We start from the raw sequence: 9,955 nt of genomic DNA, 5'->3' as shown, positions 1-9,955 counted from the left end.
CATCTATTCAGTTTACTTTAATGGCTCTGTCCTATTTCCCAAGTCCTCTCTTATATTAACCAGAGAGCTTCTGTTTTGATAGCTACTATTGGCTGGCTTAAGCAGTCATTCCAGCAATGAGTGCTTCAAAAATGGATTCCTTTGTGTCAACATATTCTGTCTTTCCCATAGGAAAACCTGGGAACACAGGATTTGTTAGTCCAGAGCAGCCCAGTGATGTATCTGGTTCAGTATTTTGTCACAGACAATAGCCAGTTACAGACACCTCAGAGGAAAGTACAGTGGACAATCGTGGATGAATCTGTCCATTGAGGGAGGGATAGCTCAGTGGTTTGAGCACTGGCCTGCTAAACCCAGGGTTGTTGTGAGTTCAATCCGTGAGGGGGCCATTTAGGGAACTGGGGTAAAAATCTGTCTGGGGATTGGTCCTGCTTTGAGCAGGGGGTTGGACAAGATGACCTACTGAGGTCCCTTCCAACCCTAATATTCTATGATTCCTAATTCCTGTCACTTGATGGTTGACTTAGGCTCTGAAGCATGAGAGTTTTATCTCTTTGTCACAATCATTCTTTTTTTTTTTAATGTGCTACACAGGTTGGTTATATATTTTGTATTTCCTTGCATCTATTTTAAATTAGTTTGCTTTCAGTTTCATTGAATGCCATTCTTGTATTATAAGAGAGGGTAAATAAGTGTCAGCTACATAATGAATGGTATAGAGAAGATATGTCTCTCTTATGTACCATTTATTTTTCTCCTCTATAAACTAAACAGCCCTAATCTCTTCAATATTTCATCATACAGAAGCCATTCCCAGCCTTTAATAGATGGTCACATGCCTCTGGATCACTTCTACTTCTGATATACTTCATACAAGATGTGATGACCAGACATGAGCCTAGTATTCCAGATGAGGCATACTGTTCATTTATATAGTGACGTAATATTTTCACTAATATTTCTATCTCATTATTATGTTTCCTACCATTTTGCTTTGTTGACTGACATTGGGCGTTATGCAGTCAGTCAGTGGTCCACATTGATGCCCATATCTTTCTCTTGAGTGAACCTTGATAATTCAGGTCCAAGCAATGTACGTGAGTATTTCAAGTTATTATTTCTGATGTGTTACCTTGTATTTTTGACACATCTTTTCATCTGCCATCATGCTGCCCATTCCCCAACTTCTCTGAGATCTGTCTAAAGTGCCTCACTCATCTTCAGTCTAAAACAGTGGTTCTCAAAGCCGGTCCACCGCTTGTTCAGGGTAAGCACCCTGGCGGGCCAGGCCAGTTTGTTTACCTGCCACGTCCGCAGGTTCGGCCGATTGCGGCTCCCACTGGTCGCGGTTCACCGCTCCAGGCCAATGGGGGCTGCGGGAAGCAGTGTGGGCTGAGAGATGTGCTGGCCGCGGCTTCCCACAGCCCCCATTGGCCTGGAGTGGCGAACCGTGGCCAGTGGGAGCCGCGATCAGCCAAACCTGCGGATACGGCAGGTAAACAAACCGGCCCAGCCCGCCAGGGGCTTTCCCTGAACAAGCAGCGGACCGGCTTTGAGAACCACTGCTCTCAGATATAATTTTGTGTCACACATTTTGCCACTTCTCTATTTGCCATCTTTGCCAGATCATAAAAATATACTAAATAAAACTGGTCCTTGTGTGGGTCCTCGAGGTACCTCTCTGTTAATTAACCTTTAGCCATGTTGAAAGTTGGCCACTTATTCTTAACCTGGTTTCTGTCTCTTCACCAGATCCTAATCCAATAGAGTACCTTTCATCCTGTGATTTCTCAGCTTCCTTAAATGCATATTGTTGAGGGACTTTGTCAAAGGCTTTTTGAAAACCCATATAAAATTGTTCCTCTTTACTCTCTATTTTGTTAACTTGCTACTAGATTATTAGACCCATTTTGCACATCATATTCATTTAGGTGTTTTATGACATAATTGTATCTTGCCAACCAATTGACTTGGTACCAAAGCACAGCTTACTGGCCTGACTCTCATGATCACCCAAAAGCAAGTACAGGCGAGTCTCATCTTACACGCATTTAACATGCACGAATTCCGCTTTGCGTGGTCGGCAAAAAAAAATAAAGAGAAAAATAACAATTTAAAAACTGTACCTGTAGTGCGGGTGATTCCGCCCGCCATTACACTCAATTTTGACTATACGCGATTTTCGCTTTACGAGCTGACAGCGGAACGTAACCCCAGCATAAAATGAGACTCGCCTGTAGTTACATGTTTTGCATTTCTACCCTAATCCACTGCTGGACGTCTACCTCCAGGGTTATACCGGGTTGTTTTTTTTAAATTCTGGGACTAGATTAACCTATGTTTTGTTTTGGGGTTGGTTTGTTTTTTGGTGGTGGGGGGGATTTTTAGACATAAATATCAATTAGGTGTCAGATTCCCATTGATTTTCAATGGGAGTTAGGAATCTAAATGGCCTTATGTGTCTTTGAGAATGTTCCCCTTTATATAAAAGTTAGAAACTAAAATTTTCTGTGAGGTTATCTTTGAGAGAAACAATTTTACTTTACTCCACTAATCAATAATTGAGCATCCTTTTCTTCTGCTCCTTGCTGAATTTCCACAAAATCCAAAATCTCTTGTGGTCTCTGTCTGTGCCTCACTTTGTTTGCAGTGCCACCCTACACACACACACACACACGCGCTCGCTCTCTCTCTCTTTCTCTCTCAAAAGTACTCTTATGTTTCTGGTTTTTATATATACACACTTTGTATGTATAATTTATATCATCTAATCTAAAGAACAAACAGAAAAATCTATTAGTTCAAACTCAATAGAAAAACTCTGACTCTGTTATAGTAGGGCTGTGGTAACTAGTTCTCAGGTCTAATATCATGGTCCTATTCTGCCTTTTCCCTCTGTACCCCTTTGTGGAATCCATCTGTCCTAACAGCTGCAGCATGGCTGTCCCGGTAATCTGTGTTAACAGCTCCCCCTCCTGCCAGCATGAAGCCAACATGGATATAGTCACTTCCTAATAGATTAATTGTGTGTTGAATACACTTTGTTGCCTAAATATTCATTGATGTTTAATAACTATAACATTTATCTCATTACATACAGTGGCTTCTCTATTACATAATTGTTTCCAACTAATTGTTACAAATATATTTATTGAAGTATATTTATCCTTCAAAAACTGTTGTGACTAGGTGTGTCTGGTTAGATTTAGTGAGATGCTTATTGTACAGTGAATGCCAACCAAATGGTAAATATATGTAGTGAGTATAACAATATTCATTACAGCTAGTGAATACTAATCCCTGCCATATGATAGGACGTAACCTTTTCTCACTCTATCCCAGGCCAGGAAGTGAAGACCGATTTCTGAATAGCATTCCTGTTCTGTGAGACACATCATGTCACCGTGGTGCTCTGCAGTCAGATACCTATTACATAAATCAAATGCCAGTTGTCTGTGAAGAACATATGCACTGCTCTTTAACATGCAGTGGATATACACTGATGTGTCTAACTTGCATTCATATTTGCAAATACCATCTTTAAGACATTAAAGCCAACATTTTCAAACTTGACATCAAAAGACTGACACCTAAATAAAATCAACTGGATCAATGAGTGTTTAGCAGATATGACAATTGAGTCAAATGTATTTAGATCTTATATATGAATTTAGGAGCCTAACTTTAGGCACCCACATTTGAAAATTGGCCTTTGTGTCCTAAAGATTGCACCCTTAAATATGAGTTTCAGTTAGGTGTATAAATACATACCATATTTTGAAGAGCAGTACAGAAAACGTGAAGCTTGAGGTGAGATGTGAATCAAAATATAAAACTTTTAATATGCTGAAGCCAAACACTATTGTGAAATCACCACATATGTGTTCTCTTCTCATGTTGACTTCCCGTTTTGCTGTTATATGATAGTGATTGGCTTTATCACCCTTGTTTGAACTGCAAATGTTGCCACAACAGACTGGATTCATCCTAAATATTACCCAAATTATTCAGTGAGGTAATGAATCTTATTGTAGAACGCTTAATTTCTTTGCAAACTGGCTGCTTTCTGATAAACACTATAAGAATATGGAAATAATAGAGATGGGAAGTCTATTCTGGAAATGTTGGTGCTGCAATAAAAGCATTAAGAGCGGTTTTATATTGGAAAGAAATGTATTAAATAAGACCAATTCTTGAAAAGTTGTAGAATGATCCCTTTTTAAAACTGTACCACTTCTTCAAAATCTAAATATATACAGGAAATGTAATGACTTTCTATATGTCTGGCATCTGTGGGTACATCTCCACTGCAATAAAAAACTCACGGCACTGAGTCTCAGAGCCCGGGTCAGCTGACTCAGGCTCACAGGGCTCAGGATCCCGAACTATAAAATTGCAGTGGAGACGACAGTTGGATTCGGACTGGCACCTGGATTCTGAGACCCTTCCCCCTAGAGAATGTTTTACATGAGAATTCTATAGCCCCACAGACCAAGCCCCATGAGCCTGAGTCAGCTGTGGTCATGCCATGGGTCTTTTATCATTGTGTAGATGTACGCTTATTCTGGGCCCATCATGTTAAAGTGAACACAAGAGCCTTGTATCTTTTCCTTCCCCCATTCTGTAAGGAGTGTGTGTGTGTGTGGGGGGGAAGCGTTGTTTCGTTGGTTTGTAATATGAATTTGGTGGCATTACTGAGTGAAGAGCAGATCAAAGAAATTGGTTTTACATTTTGTTCTGAAGATGCTGAACCTGGGGACGGTGGAGGCTTGGGGTAGGATGTGGTGGAATCTCCATCACTTGAGCTCTTCAGATCGGAACTGGATATCTTCCTAAAAGATAAAATGTAGCTCAAACAGAAATTATGGGCTTCATGCAGAGTTTACTGGATGAAGTTCTTAGGCCTGTGTAATGCAGGAGGTTGGATTAGATGATCATAATGGTCCTTTCTGGCTTTACAATCTATTAATCTATGGTTATTCCAGGCTCTTTTTTGAGTGAGTTCCACAACTGTGGGCCAGTTATCAACAAAACTGTCTCCTAAGCAAAGGTCTCACTCTTGAGGTTAACAGTTCTATAGTTTCAGTGGGACATGGCTTTTATCTCTACATTGTATCATCTGTCCTTGGTTATGTTTTTCGCAAAAGAGAAATTCTTTAAAAACAAATTCTACCAAATATTCCTGTACTGGTGATGTATCTCTGATATTCATTTTCATGTAAGCTTAGAGTTATCTGTATGTTTTCCAAATTGAATGTGTCAGAAATTCAGATTTTAAATGGTGGATCTAAGTGAGATTTAGTCTGCAATCTGGTTCTTTTCTAAAAAGATATTTCCAAGTGATTCTCCCTGCAAGCCTCACATCTTTTTAGTGCATGTACTGCCACTTTCACTGGCAACAAAATATAAGCTATTCAGGTTAATAATAAATATTAACAATCTGGTGAAGGGAAGCAAGGAATATTGCTGTGGTTAGATCATTTTTCTGGCTGGCTCTCAGTTCTGTATCTGCTGGTGGAAAATCAACATAAACTAAGAACTCTGTAATAACTTCCTCAATAGCAATGGGCTCTGACATTACTCAGTAGTTGGAAAGCAATTGTTCCAATGATATTTTGAGATCAAGCCCTGTAAAAAAAATTTCTTGCAAAAGGCAAAACTAGCAAACTCTGGAGTCCGCTGGTTTTGAAAATTGGGCTGCATAGGTGAAACAGATTAAAATTCCTTGGCAAAAGAAGGAAGCGGGCAGGGAGGGGATGGAGAAGGAGAAGCAGCTGACGAAGCTCCAGAAAGGATTATACAAAGATGTGACGCTAATAACTGGACAAAGAGATGGGCCTAGACCTGAAATTTTGGATCTGCATCCAACACTCCTTCTCAGTTGAAAATATTGGTGGTGTTTGGGCTCTAATTTGGGCCTGTCTCTTTAAAAAAAAAAAAATCCCATAGTGCAATAGTGAGAATACAACCTTGTAATTTTCACCCCCAGAACACTTTCTGATTTCTCTATTACTAATATTTAGATTCAGATAATGAAAAGATGTTGGAGTGAAATGTAATAGTTGTGCTGCTTGTACAGAGACATCATTGTGTTCAAAGACTAAGCCAAAACTTCATGCTGGAAATGAAAAAGTGGGTAGCCAGGCCACAAGCCAGGATTCGCACAATCAGTTAAAACTTGCAGGGGCAATAGAAGGGCAGTAAAAGATCATAATTTTAGTACTAATAAACAGGACTATGGGAAATGAGAAGGGTTTTAACAAATACAGTACACGGAAACAAAAGTACTTGTCAGAAAATAGCTCCATTGTAATGGTTGCCTGCTGTGAGCTGAAGCTAAAGCCACTACAGGTGTGCATCTCAGTTAGGAAGCAAGTGCATATAAATAGAATTTATCTGGTACATTGACCCTACTTCCTGCAGCCAACAAAAACTTTTAATACACAATAATTTCTACCACTAAGATGTCCCAGTTTTTCATTTTAAGATTTGGTCACATTAATTGTGTTCCCTTCTCTGGCTCCAAAGTCCTCTGGTTGAATATTAGCATAAACTCTGATTAGGGGTGAACTGAAACCCCTTAGGTAAAACATACCTTGTGTGATGATGCTGCCTGTGGGAGCTAGCTGAGGTCACTCAATTAGGGTGAACTGCAAACAAAAAGGGCAGACAAACCCCAGAAGCTGGTGGTTATTCCAATGCTTAGATTTACCAAGCCAGCACAAACAGCTCCTGTATTACCTCACTGGTTACTCAGAAGTCCAAACAACGCAGTTCCCTTAAAATACCCAGCCTCAGGCCTCCATCCAGACACACATGTCAAACATATGATGACAAATTCTGAAAATCTTATTTCATCATATAAAAGAAAAGGTTCTTCCAACCCCAAAGGGTCAGCCACACACCCAGGTCCAATTATAACTTAGATCTTATCCAAAATACACGCTTATAGTCAATTCTTATTAACTAAACTAAAATTTATTAAAAAAGAAAAGAGAGAAAGTGTTGGTTAAAAGATCAATATACATACAGACTTGAATTCAATTCTTGAGGTTCACATACATAGCTGAAATGAGCTTATAGTTGCCAAAAGTCCTTTTAGATATAGTCCATAGGTTATAGTCCAATGTCCATATTCAGGGTGACTCCAGTCAGTGACTGGGGATCTCAATCCTTATGGCTTATGGTTTCCCCCTCTTGAAACCCAAAGCAGATCTGAGATCAAGAAGGATCATGGCCTAGGGTTTTTATACATTTCCTGCAGCCTTTTGGCCTGAGAAAACAAGATAGGCTTAACTTTCCTTCTCCTAAACATCATGGCAATTAGCACAGGATAATTTATCCATTAAACAGTTCAGATACAGGTTACGACAATCTTCAAAGAGACAAATAGACAATAATACTGTTTCACTCAAGTGTCTTCCTAAATGTTAATATTCCTTTTTTGATCTTTGAATAAAAGCTATAGCAATAGACAAGACTTGTTTGCTTACATCACAAGACCTAAGCAAACATCTACCATTCTATCTCTAACAATGCAGACTTGCATTTCAAAGCTCTGTTCATTTACATATCTTCCTAACCAGTCTCTAAAGTTTGGCCATGGGTCAAGTCAGTCTGTGAGTTAATTAACTCTTTCTGGCCCTGTCACCTTTCAATGAGATATTATAATATACTCATAACATCACACCTTGTACACAGAACAAGAGCCACTTTTTCTAAAAGTGAACTGCTGCATTTCCTATATGTGGAACAAGAGAATCAATGGCAAATAAAACATGTTCTAGAGCTTGAGATCCTTTACTTTTAAGGGTTCAGAAACTTCAAGCGTACAGATGGCTGGACAATATATTCAGTATGTAAAGTCCAAAAACTAAGCATGTGCTCATTGACATACCCCAGTGAGACTGGGAATATCTGGAATATTGACTTAAACATTATATGGCCAAAATCCCAGGGTCTACTTGATGAATGAGCTAAAAACAATGGTTTTGAGGACCCTTTGCAGCCTGTTCCATGAGTTCCAGCTCTCTCATAGAAATGACTTCCCCTTTCTGGGGCTGTGAGCCATAACTTAGCTAATATACAAAGACATTTTCTCTCTTTTTTTGAGGTGGTGGTGGTGGTGGAATATTGGCTACTTACTAATGATTTCATCTAACTCAGTAATTCACAATGATGTTTTTTTTAAGAACTTGGCAGATGAAATCAGAATTTGGTGCACATTCATGTATGTGCATACTATTGAATCAGCTACTACTTAAATAGATTATACTGCTAGCTCTGCTGTTCCATCTCCTGGATAGACCGCCTAGAGCCTACATTCTCTGGAAAATTCCTGACAAGTCTTGCTGCCTCCTCACTTTGATTTGGGCTTTTACTCCTCGGTGAATTTCCAGGCTCCCATTGTACTCCTTCTGGTGTCACCACAGCAAGTTTGGAAATGTGTGTTGTTAGCTTGCTAATTGTTTTTGTTTTCCACATAAGGGGTAGGGTGACCAGGTATCTGGTTTTTTGACTGGAACACCCAGTTGAAAAGGGACCCTAGCGGCTCCAGCCAGCTCTGCCAATCGGGCCGTTAAAAGTCTGGTCGGCGGTGCTGCGGTGCTAAGACAGGCTAGTCCCTATCTGTCCTGGCTGGCACCGCACTGCGCCCCGGAAGCGACCAGCAGATCCCGCTCCTAGGCGGGACCCACAGGACTCTGTGCGCTGCCCCTGCCCCGAACACAATTCCGAGCCAATGGGAGCTGGGAGGGTGGATGGTGCCTGAAGGCGAGAGTGGAACGTGGAGCCTCCTGGCCCCCACCTAGGACCTGGACCTGCTGGCTGCTTCCGGGGCGCATGCAGTGGTAAGCCCACGGTAAGCTCATGCCCCAAGTCCCAAATCTCTGCCCCAGCCCTGAGCCCCTCAAAACCCAGAGCCCCCTCCTGCATCCCAAACTCCTCATCCCCAGTCCAGAGCCCTTCCCACTCCCTGAATCCCTCATTCCCAGCCCCACCCCCGAACCCTCACCCCCCCCGCACCCCAACCCCCTGCCTCAACCCGCAGTCCCCTCCCACGCTCCATATCCCTTGACAGCACCACCCAGCCTGGAGCTCCCTCCTGCACCCCAAACCCCTCATCCTCAGCCCCACTCCAGAGTCCACACCCCCAGTTAGAGCCCTCACCCACTCCTGCACCCCAACCCCCTGCCCCAGTCCAGTGAACGTGAGGGTGGGGGAGAGCGAGCCACCGAGGGAGTGTAGTGAGCTGGGAGTGGGGCCTAAGGGAAGGGGCGGGGCTAGGGTGTTTGGTTTTGTGCAACCGGGGCTGCTAACAGGCAGTTTCAAGAGGGAGTTAGGAAGGGGAGTGGGAAGGGGGCAAGGTACACTTGCCATTCTTTAAAACCTTTAAACTAAACTATAATCAAAACTGCTTGATTTAAACAAAAACCCTATCATTACCTTGGTAGCTGTAGGAGAGAATGAAGGCAGAAGCCCAGCAGCAGATTGGGGGCTATCCTGTTTATTGCGCTCAGTGTAGTATGTATTACCTCCCCTGTGGGCAGGTGGTGTATATGTGCATTAGGTGCAAGGAGCTCCTGGCCCTCAGAGACCGTGTACGGGCTTTGGAGACCAGGGTGGTTGAACTGGAGGAGCTAAGGGAGGCAGAGAGGTATGTTGATGAGGCTTTCCGGGACACTGTAGATTTGTCCCACCTCCGGTCAGACAGCCCCTGCACTGTTAAGGAGGATGAAAGGCTCAGGGAAGGAGAGCAGTCAACGGGAGCAGAGGGAAACCTTCCCATAGTTGGGACCCTCCTTCCAGATGATGTTGGGATATCCTCTTGCACTGAGGTTGTGGTGACGACGCAGGAAAGGAAACAGAACACCAGGTTTGTTGGTAGCCAGTGAGCTTTACAAGCCTCCTGCAAAAAGCCTCCCAGGAAAACTTTTCCTGGGGTTTTTATTCTTCT

This window comes from Terrapene carolina, unplaced genomic scaffold, assembly GCF_002925995.2.
Source record: "Terrapene carolina triunguis isolate 2854851 unplaced genomic scaffold, T_m_triunguis-2.0 Scaffold25, whole genome shotgun sequence".
Taxonomy (NCBI): Eukaryota; Metazoa; Chordata; order Testudines; family Emydidae; genus Terrapene; species Terrapene triunguis.
The sequence above is the reverse complement of the archived record's forward strand: the minus strand, read 5'-3'. Positions refer to the sequence as shown.